The 10,389-nt window shown below is 44.2% G+C and overlaps 1 protein-coding gene across 3 annotated transcripts in view; it reads left to right on the forward strand.

The window, feature by feature from the left end:
* The window catches only part of LOC121532550 (rab11 family-interacting protein 4A-like), a 100,532-nt gene that overhangs the window by 55,464 nt on the left and 34,679 nt on the right, over positions 1-10,389 (forward strand). The window lies entirely within an intron of this gene.

Raw genomic sequence — 10,389 nt, forward strand, 5'->3', positions numbered from 1 at the left:
TCTGACCAGCCAGCCCCGGCTTTCAATTAATCCCATTACAATCAGAGGAGGGGTGAACCGAGACAGCACCCAGCCACCGGCTGTACAGAGAGAGAGAGAGAGAGAGAGAGAGTGGCTCTCTGTTTCGCCTCTTAAACATTGTGGGTTTTTAGTGTACAGTACAGTATGAGCTTGGCTGAAGCTCGATGTTGTCCTTTCCGGCTGTGTAACTTAGTCTATGGTTCAGTGAGAAAGGAGAAGTGTATACCACACAACAATATGTCAAAAAAGGAAGTCTACATTCAAACTGTTATAAGTCGGAATGGGTGATAGGTTTTCACAATGTTTGAGTTTCCTTGATAAGTACCTGTGACTTTGTCAATATACTTACCGACATGTTGTAATTGTGGTCTCAGTTCCACAGAAAAGAGGAAACGTGTCTATTTATCATACAGTAGCTAGTTTCTCTCACAGTGACATGTGACATGGCTAGCCATATCTGTATGAATAAGACGGCTCATGTTCAGTAACAAGACATTACGTAATGAGATGTGTCCTCTTCTTCTCAAACTAACTAAGCTGATAGGCCTAAGCTATATTGTTTTGGTCCAAACCAGATCTGCCCGTCTAATACAGTATTTTGACCTGGGCAGGAATAACTAAACTGAACAAAAATATAAATGCAACATGCTAAGTGTTGGTCCCATGTTTCATGAGCTGAAATGTTCCATACGCACAAAAAGCATATTTCTCTCAAATTTTGTGCACAAATTTGTTTACATCTCTGTTAGTGAGCATTTCTCCATTGCCAAGATAATTCATCCACCTGACAGGTGTGGCATATCAAGAAGCTGATTAAACTGCATGATTAATACATAGGTGCACCTTGTGCTGGGGACAATGAATGGGCACTCTAAAATGTGTAATTTTGTCACACAACACAATACCACAGATGTCTCAAGTTTTGAGGGAGCAACCCATTGTCGTGCCATTCAGCCGCCGCCATCACCTCATGTTTCAGCATGATAATGCACGGCCCCATGTCGCAAAAATCTGTACGCAATTCCTGGAAGCTGAAAATGTCCCAGTTCTTCCATGGTCTGCATACTCACCAGACATGTCACCCATTTAGCATGTTTGGGATGCTCTGGATCGACTTGTACGACAGCGTGTTCCAGTTCCCACCAATATCCAGCAACTTCGCACAGCCATTGAAGAGGAGTGGGACAACATTCCACAGGCCACAATCAACAGCCTGATCAACTCTTTGCGAAGAAGATGTGTCGCGATGCATGAGGCAAATGTTGGTCACACCAGAAACCGACTGGTTTTCTGATCCACGCCCCTACTTTTTTAAAAAGGTATCTGTGACCAACAGATGCGTATGTGTATTCCCAGTCATGTGAAATCAATAGATTAGGACCTAATTTATTTATTTCAATTTACTGATCTGTAACTCAGTAAAACCTTTGAAATTGTTGCATGTTGCGTTTATATTTTTGTTCAGTATAGATTATAGTCACAGTCATTATAGACATTGACTCAGGATGAATGATGACCTTTAATCCACTCAAAACAGTAATTCCTCTTGAACTTTAAACAGTTAATGTGTGTGTTTGTGTGTGTGTGTGTGTGTGTGTGTGTGCGTGCGTTTTTGTGTCCATAAGTGTGCCTACTGGGGGGTAGGGTCGTCCTAACAGGGCTGAGAGTTGAATGTGTTACCAGGCTGATAGAAGAGATCTGAAGAGGGGCTGGGTCAGGGACACCTGCTGTTTGTTAGTGCTGTCTTATTAAATAATATGAAATGGTGTAGGCCATGCTTCCCTTAGATATAGAGGAGAGTCTGGATAGTATGGAGAACTAGTCAATACTGACAGAAGGTAACACACCCTTTCCATAGAAAAACAATGGACTTTATTATCTAAAGTTCATGGCACCAAGGTAACATTATATTAAAAACATGGCACCTCTCTATCACTGTCCACTCTCCATTCCAAGGGCAGGCTCTTGATTTTGGCACAGCTTTTCTGAACCCTGATATGGCCAGCCTCCATTATGGTGTCTATATCAGGGTTAGGCTTTATTCTGGTAGTTGGTGTTGGTTTTGTTTTGATATGAAACAGCTGGCTCTAACTGGTTTGTTTGAACATGACCAGGGCCCAGTTGCTCAACACTTGTTGCTCAATGGCAACAGGTTTAACACCATGAGGACAAATGGATGGCCAGCATGTTGATGACCTTGCAATATGACTCCTAGGGCACTGATACTGGTACTAGGGATTATTACACAGACTACATTGGCTCCCTCACCCTCTCTTTATCTGTCTATGTATGCGTTCCTGAAATACTCTTTCAGATAGTCAGGATGACCGGACTGTTTCCTCTGTGGGCGTCTTAACACCCATACCCCCTCACCAAGGACACCTTTTAACTATCTGACACACACACACAAAAACACACACACACACACAAAAACACACACACATTCACACACCCTACACAGCATAACCCCTGATACTCCCCAGTATAAAACCTGAAACCTCACCCCTCCAGCCCAATACTAGTCCTGCCTTGAGGAAAGAAAAAACAGCTGAGGGAAATGTCACCACAGGGCCGTCCAGCCAGCATGGCACAGAGACACAAACACACATTTGTTCCCACCTGGCTCTTCAGGGAACAGGGAACTGATTAGGTTACTAGGAATGTGGAAGGGGAGTGGCTCCCATAGAGGTACACAGGAGACTGTGTTGAGGTATTTTTACTGGGAAACCCAATACAGCCAATTGGGTTGATACAGGGATACAGGGACAATCTGAAAACCACAGGACGGGAAACCCTCTGGGTTGTGGGATTGTGAAATGGGTCCTTCCTATCCTCGAAGAGGACAACATGTCAGATCAATGGCACATAATGAATTGTGGTTTGGAGAAGCTGAGTACACAGAGAAACTTGAGGACCTACTACTGTAGAGGTGTCCAAGAACAAGCATGCAGGAGCTGCTGTCAATTATGAGGTTGTGTGTATGAGGGTGTGTGTCTATTTCTAAGTGTTTGTCTGTGTGTGTGTGTGTGTGTGTGTGTGTGTGTACTGTGTGTGTGTACTGTGTGTGTGTGTGTGTGTCTATAGTTTCTGTGTCAGCACGTGCCTCATGCATTTATGTTTGTGTCTGTGTGTGTGTGTGTCTCAGTAGCCAAAACCTGAAGTGCTTATAGAGACTTCTAGTGCTTACCTCACAGAATGCTGCTGGATTATGAGTCATCAGTTCCTGTTCTCTTTTGACTCGTTTGGTTTTTTCACTCCGTCTGTGGCTGTGTGGGCTGAAGGTCTCTCCATTGCTGCAAGAGGTTGAATCATAAAGATACAAAACACACACATAGGAAACACTGCAAATAACCTCAGCTGTACTCAGAGAAGGAAACATACTGACTATCAGTTAACGCATAGGCCTACTGGTAAAGGACAGTAAAATATACTTAAAAAGCAATATTGTTTAGTGACTGCACAGGTAGACTCCATTGTGTTGGAGAGAGCACTTGAATTGAGTGCCGGCTGCCGAGTTAGAGTGAAAGAGAGAGATAGAGACTGAAAAGCGCTCTGCAGTGCGTCAACAGTATGAGATTGGATTTGCTTCTTATCTTCTCAAGCACAGTCAGAGAAACACCAGCAAAGCCACAGCATGCCACTCTCTCTCTCTCCTTTCTCTCCCAGTCTATCTTTCTTTCCCTCCCTCTCGGTCTCTCTCTCTCCCCTACTCCTGTTTCTGCTGACGCACACAAAATCAAAGCCCAGTGGGTGGCTGCTCATACTTGCTGCTCTCTCTCTCTCTATCTCTCTCTCTCTCTCTCTCTCTCTCTCTCTCTCTCTATCTCTCTCTCTCTCTCTCTTTCTATCTCTCTCTCCGTCTCTCAACTCTCCAACATACCCAATATCCATAAAAGATCATCCAGACTTAAATCCAGGGAATAATTATCCAGTCTATCTGAATATTTCCCATCTCTGGACGGCGGGAGAGAGGGATGCAGATGGTGGGGGAAATGATAGGATCCAGGCTAGAATACATGGAATAGCTAAATTACCCATTCAGATTTCCCATGCGGAAGTTGAAAGGAGGTATTACGACGCAGGGGAAAGAATAGACGGACACTGGCTTTCTGTCTCTTTCTCTTAGGCTAAATAGAAGGAGAAGAGAGAGTGGAAACATTGCCAGTGGAAACCTTGTCCTTAGGCCTTAAGTATAGCATAGTATAGCATATATACCTTGTTGTAATGGTGAGATGTTGGCTCGCATCATGCTCACTGTTCAGTCGTGATGAAGCAGCTTCTTAAACAATCTTCCATCCTCTTCCTTCTTCCTCAATCAATAGTAGCGTGAACTGCATGGTCGTCCAGATGATTGCCCACTGGCCCTGGGCTGCAGATCAATGACATGTCCAGCACTCAAATTATATTGACCTTCAGCACCACATGGGAACAGAGAGGGAGTAGTCCATTTGATTAATTAGAGTAGTAGGAACAGTGTTGTCTCTCCACCTGAAAGGAACTTAGACCTGGGAAAGAGGTAGTTGTCGATCAGAGGTGTTTTAAGGCTTTTCCAATATTGTTAATGTTACATGACATTAGTGAGAGAGATAGAGTGAGAGAGAAAGATATGTGTGAAAGTAGTCACTACAACTTTCCAATTATGTTTGAGCAGGATGAATGTAGCCCATATTCATTCCATGTGTGTATAAACATATTCATGTTATCTCGCCAAACTCTGAACAGATGGTGCTTTAAAATGGAAATGTCTCTTTTCCACTAACTTGCTGACTTGACCAAACTATTCATCAGTGTTTTTTCCAAGAAAAAGTCTGGAGGTTTGTGTGCCAACATGCTGTAAATATCATGGACATGTTTGTCTATGTATTTGCATGAATATCCTTTGACTGTGGGTCAAGCTTAGAATACATGGATGCCAAAGATAAGCTTGCATAACTGATGCTGCAATATACTAGGAACTAAAATTGAGATGATTCAGAAGTGGCATAGAGGTGTACTTTACTATTGTATAACACACACATTGTACATGTACAGTACAGGTGTACTATCTGTTGTCAAGAGAGAAGGTTTAAAAAGGTGTCTAAAGTTTGTAATTTCCACTTTAAAATGTCAGACTTGATTTATCCTAACAAAAATGTTATCAACCCCCTACAAAAATGTCCATTAATTGTAATCCACATAATAATTCAAATTTCCTGTTGCTGCAGGATTCTTTTCCTGCTATGAGAAACTGGTCAACATGTATACAGTGGGGAGAACAAGTATTTGATACACTGCCGATTTTGCAGGTTTTCCTACTTACAAAGCATGTAGAGGTCTGTAATTTTTATCATAGGTACACTTCAACTGTGAGAGATGGAATCTAAAACAAAAATCCAGAAAATCACATTGTATGATTTTTAAGTAAATCATTTGCATTTTATTGCATGACATAAGTATTTGATACATCAGAAAAGCAGAACTTAATATTTGGTACAGAAACCTTTGTTTGCAATTACAGAGATCATACGTTTCCTGTAGGTCTTGACCAGGTTTGCACACACTGCAGCAGGGATTTTGGCCCACTCCTCCATACAGACCTTCTCCAGATCCTTCAGGTTTCGGGGCTGTCGCTGGGCAATACGGACTTTCAGCTCCCTACAAAGATGTTCTATTGGGTTCAGGTCTGGAGACTGGCAAGGCCACTCCAGGACCTTGAGATGCTTCTTACGGAGCCACTCCTTAGTTGCCCTGGCTGTGTGTTTCGGGTCGTTGTCATGCTGGAAGACCCAGCCACGACCCATCTTCAATGCTCTTACTGAGGGAAGGAGGTTGTTGGCCAAGATCTCGCGATACACGGCCCCATCTATCCTCCCCTCAATACGGTGCAGTCGTCCTGTCCCCTTTGCAGAAAAGCATCCCCAAAGAATGATGTTTCCACCTCCATGCTTCACGGTTGGGATGGTGTTCTTGGGGTTGTACTCATCCTTCTTCTTCCTCCAAACACGGCGAGTGGAGTTTAGACCAAAAAGCTCTATTTTTGTCTCATCAGACCACATGACCTTCTCCCATTCCTCCTCTGGATCGACAAGATGGTCATTGGCAAACTTCAGACGGGCCTGGACATGCGCTGGCTTGAGCAGGGGGACCTTGCGTGCGCTGCAGGATTTTAATCCATGACGGCGTAGTGTGTTACTAAGGGTTTTCTTTGAGACTGTGGTCCCAGCTCTCTTCAGGTCATTGACCAGGTCCTGCCGTGTAGTTCTGGGCTGATCCCTCACCTTCCTCATGATCATTGATGCCCCACGAGGTGAGATCTTGCATGGAGCCCCAGACCGAGGGTGATTGACCGTCATCTTGAACTTCTTCCATTTTCTAATAATTGCGCCAACAGTTGTTGCCTTCTCACCAAGCTGCTTGCCTATTGTCCTGTAGCCTATCCCTGCCTTGTGCAGGTCTACAATTTTATCCCTGATGTCCTTACACAGCTCTCTGATCTTGGCCATTGTGGAGAGGTTGGAGTCTGTTTGATTGAGTGTGTGGACAGGTGTCTTTTATACAGGTAACGAGTTCAAACGGGTGCAGTTAATACAGGTAATGAGTGGAGAACAGGATGGCTTCTTAAAAGAAAAACTAACAGGTCTGTGAGAGCCGGAATTCTTACTGGTTGGTAGGTGATCAAATACTTATGTCATGCAATAAAATGCAAATTAATTACTTAAAAATCATACAATGTGATTTTCTGGACTTTTGTTTTAGATTCCATCTCTCACAGTTGAAGTGTACCTATGATAAAAATTACAGACCTCTACATGCTTTGTAAGTAAGAAAACCTGCAAAATTGGCAGTGTATCAAATACTTGTTCTCCCCACTGTATGTGCTGGTTGGTTGAGTAGTTGTAGTTGTTAATGTGCTCCAGCAATTTAGAATATCCCTAGCAACTTTTTTGTTCATACAAGAACCCATAACAAATGTATGATGAATGTTTTGTCTTTTGCGTTTCACCATGTCCAATACCACACACCCAATATTACCCAAGAGCTAGTATAATATAGCATCCATATTACACAGTAGTCAATAGTTTTTTTTTTTTTTTTTTTTTTAGTATATAGTATATATATTTAGTTATTGCAGTTACACCATAGTCATACTGTAGTAACAGGAATGTCAACACGACAGGAAACTTGTCTCCAGGTTCCCCTCCCTCCGTCTTAAGTTTCTGTTTGCCAGATGGAACTTAGGGAATCATGAGTCTTAGTCATTCCCATGGTTGGTGAAGCTGGTGTCAAGCCTCATGCCTCAATTGTAATTCTTCATCTTTCATCCTCCCACTCTATCTCTGTTTTTTCCCCTTTCCCCCATACTCTTAACAGATGGTGCTTTAAAATGTAAATGTATTTTTCCCACTAACATCAAGTTGCTGACTCAACCAAACTATATTAATCAGTGTTCTGGAGGTTTGTGTGACAACATGCTCGAAATAGCATAGAAGTGTTTGCATGTATTTGCATGAGTATAATTTGACTGTGGGTCCAGCTAAGAAATGTGGATGCTAATGCTCTTGCGTAACTGATGAAGTGATATTAGTACAGGAACTAATATAATACATTAAGTTAGTTGAGATGGATTGTACATGTACTGTAGATGTGCTTGTTGCTTAGTGGTAATTGGTGTTAAGGTGCTCCAGCAAGTGTGTCTGCCCAGCAAACTTTATTGTTCAAACTAGAACCCATAACAAATTAATGATGTAATGTTTTTTGTTTTGCGTTTCACCATGTCCGATACCACCCACAGCATTACCCAAGAGCTATGGTATGACACACAATATTACACACACAGTGTAGGTTAAACATCCCACGGTCATTTGACTGACACCCTATTTCCCCTTCCCCTCTCCCTCTAAGTTTCTGTTAATTGTCATTCCCATGGTTGGTGAAGCTGGTGTCAAGCCTCATGCCTCAATTGTCATATTTCATCTTTCCTCCTCCCATTCTATCTCAGTTTCTCCCCCCTTCTCTCTGACTCTCCCTCTCTCTCCCTCTCTCTCATCCCAATCTGTCCAGCTCTGTGATCTCTCCACTCTGTTCTCCCTCAGTGGACGTCTGACTGGAGGGGAATGGCAGTTCCTCTCTTTCCCTCTTCTTCCTTTCTCTCTCCCTGTCTTTTCCCTCTCTCACGTCCTCTCTCTGCTGCGCTGGATGTGAATAATAGATGGCTCTACTGATCCTCCTCTCCAGAGATCAGTTCTCTCTCTCTCTCTCTCTCTCTCTCTCTCTCTCTCTATCTATCTATCTATCTATCTATCTATCTATCTATCTATCTATCTATCTATCTATCTATCTATCTATCTATCTATCTATCAGAATACAGCACACAAACCCAATGTGTGCAGCAGCATCTTCTGGTTAATTGTAATGATTTGGCGTGACTGTATCTAGCGCTTCTCTTCTGTCCAAAGCACTTTATATTGTAACTCAGTGCACCACCGATGTGGAGCCATTTCTCGATCTCTCTTTTTGTGCAGCGCTCTCACCCACCAGGCAATCATCTCTCAGTAGCTGTCATTCTCCTCTACCTGCAATATGACAGCAACTGACACTGACCCCACTTTATTACCAATTGTCCCTGTGACACACAATCTGTAGGAGCCTCTAGTGTTTTTATATTAGTGTAGATGAAGAAAAGGGAATAAGGAGAGGAAGACATCTTAGACTATTGAGATGTATCCCTTGAAATATAATTGCTTCCATGTCTGTGGTGTAGATGAAGACGAGGAGAGGAAGACAGCTAAGACTATTGAGATGCGTCCTTCTGAATCATCCTCTCTTTAGTCTTTAGACACAAAAACAGCATTGCATCGCCCAGAGCTGGAGCTGCTCTACTCTACTGTGTGTAGCAGAGCATCAATAACAGTGATTTTACTGCTGGGCTTTTCTCTCCACTGAGTGAGCAGGCCATGATGAGCCTAATAAAGACGTCCGGCAGGCTGGGTCGGCCGATGACTGAGGGTGTGAGGAGAGATGGGAGAGAGGAGAGGAGAGATGTGAGAGAGGAGAGGAGAGATGGGAGAGGAGAGATGGGAGAGAGGAGAGATGGGAGAGGAGAGATGGGAGAGAGGAGAGATGGGAGAGATGGGAGAGGAGAGATGGGAGAGAGGAGAGGAGAGATGGGAGAGAGGAGAGGAGAGATGGGAGAGGAGAGATGGGAGAGAGGAGAGATGGGAGAGATGGGAGAGGAGAGATGGGAGAGAGGAGAGATGGGAGAGATGGGAGAGGAGAGATGGGAGAGAGGAGAGATGGGAGAGAGGAGAGGAGAGATGGGAGAGAGGAGAGGAGAGATGGGAGAGAGGAGAGGAGAGATGGGAGAGAGGAGAGATGGGAGTGAGGAGAGGAGAGATGGGAGAGGAGAGATGGGAGAGAAGAGAGATGGGCGAGAGGAGAGATGGGAGAGAGGAGAGGAGAGATGGGAGAGGAGAGATGGGAGAGAGGAGAGGAGAGATGGGAGAGAGGAGAGATGGGAGAGGAGAGATGGGAGAGGAGAGATGGGAGAGAGGAGAGATGGGAGAGAGGAGAGATGGGAGAGGAGAGATGGGAGAGAGGAGAGATGGGAGAGGAGAGATGGGAGAGAGGAGAGGAGAGATGGGAGAGAGGAGAGGAGAGATGGGAGAGAGGAGAGATGGGAGAGAGAAGAGATGGGAGAGAGGAGAGGAGAGATGGGAGAGGAGAGATGGGAGAGAGGAGAGGAGAGATGGGAGAGAGGAGAGGAGAGATGGGAGAGAGGAGAGATGGGAGACTATCTGGCATCATAAACACAAGGACAGGGGAAAGGGCTGAGTACAGTCTTTAACATGAACACACCCGAGTTCACATATGCGTATGCACACACACACAAACACACACACATGCACACACACACACACACACACACACACTAACAGCCTGATGGCATACCAAGGACTCTTTGGGAATAGAAAAGCCTTCTTCCACTCCATCACCTCATCCCCTCTCCCTCTCCTCACACCCTCCAGCCCCTGACCTCAACTGGGATGTGTGGAAGCGGAGGAGGAGGACAGGGAGAGGGTGGAATGAGTGATGGCCTGGATATAAGGAAACCAGGATATAAGGAAACCAGACCAGAACCCCTGGGTCTTGGTCTCTCTCAGGTTGTTGGGGGCTTCCCATCTCCCACCTAATCTTTAATTGGAGGTTAGAAAGAGAGAAAGAGATTGAGAGAGAGTGAGAAAGAGACCAGAGAGAGAGAAATACAGTGGGGAAAAAAAGTATTTAGTCAGCCACCAATTGTGCAAGTTCTCCCACTTAAAAAGATGAGAGAGGCCTGTCATTTTCATCATATGTACACGTCAACTATGACAGACAAATTGAGAAAAAAAA

Source organism: Coregonus clupeaformis, unplaced genomic scaffold (genome assembly GCF_020615455.1).
Source record: "Coregonus clupeaformis isolate EN_2021a unplaced genomic scaffold, ASM2061545v1 scaf0571, whole genome shotgun sequence".
Classification (NCBI taxonomy): Eukaryota; Metazoa; Chordata; class Actinopteri; order Salmoniformes; family Salmonidae; genus Coregonus; species Coregonus clupeaformis.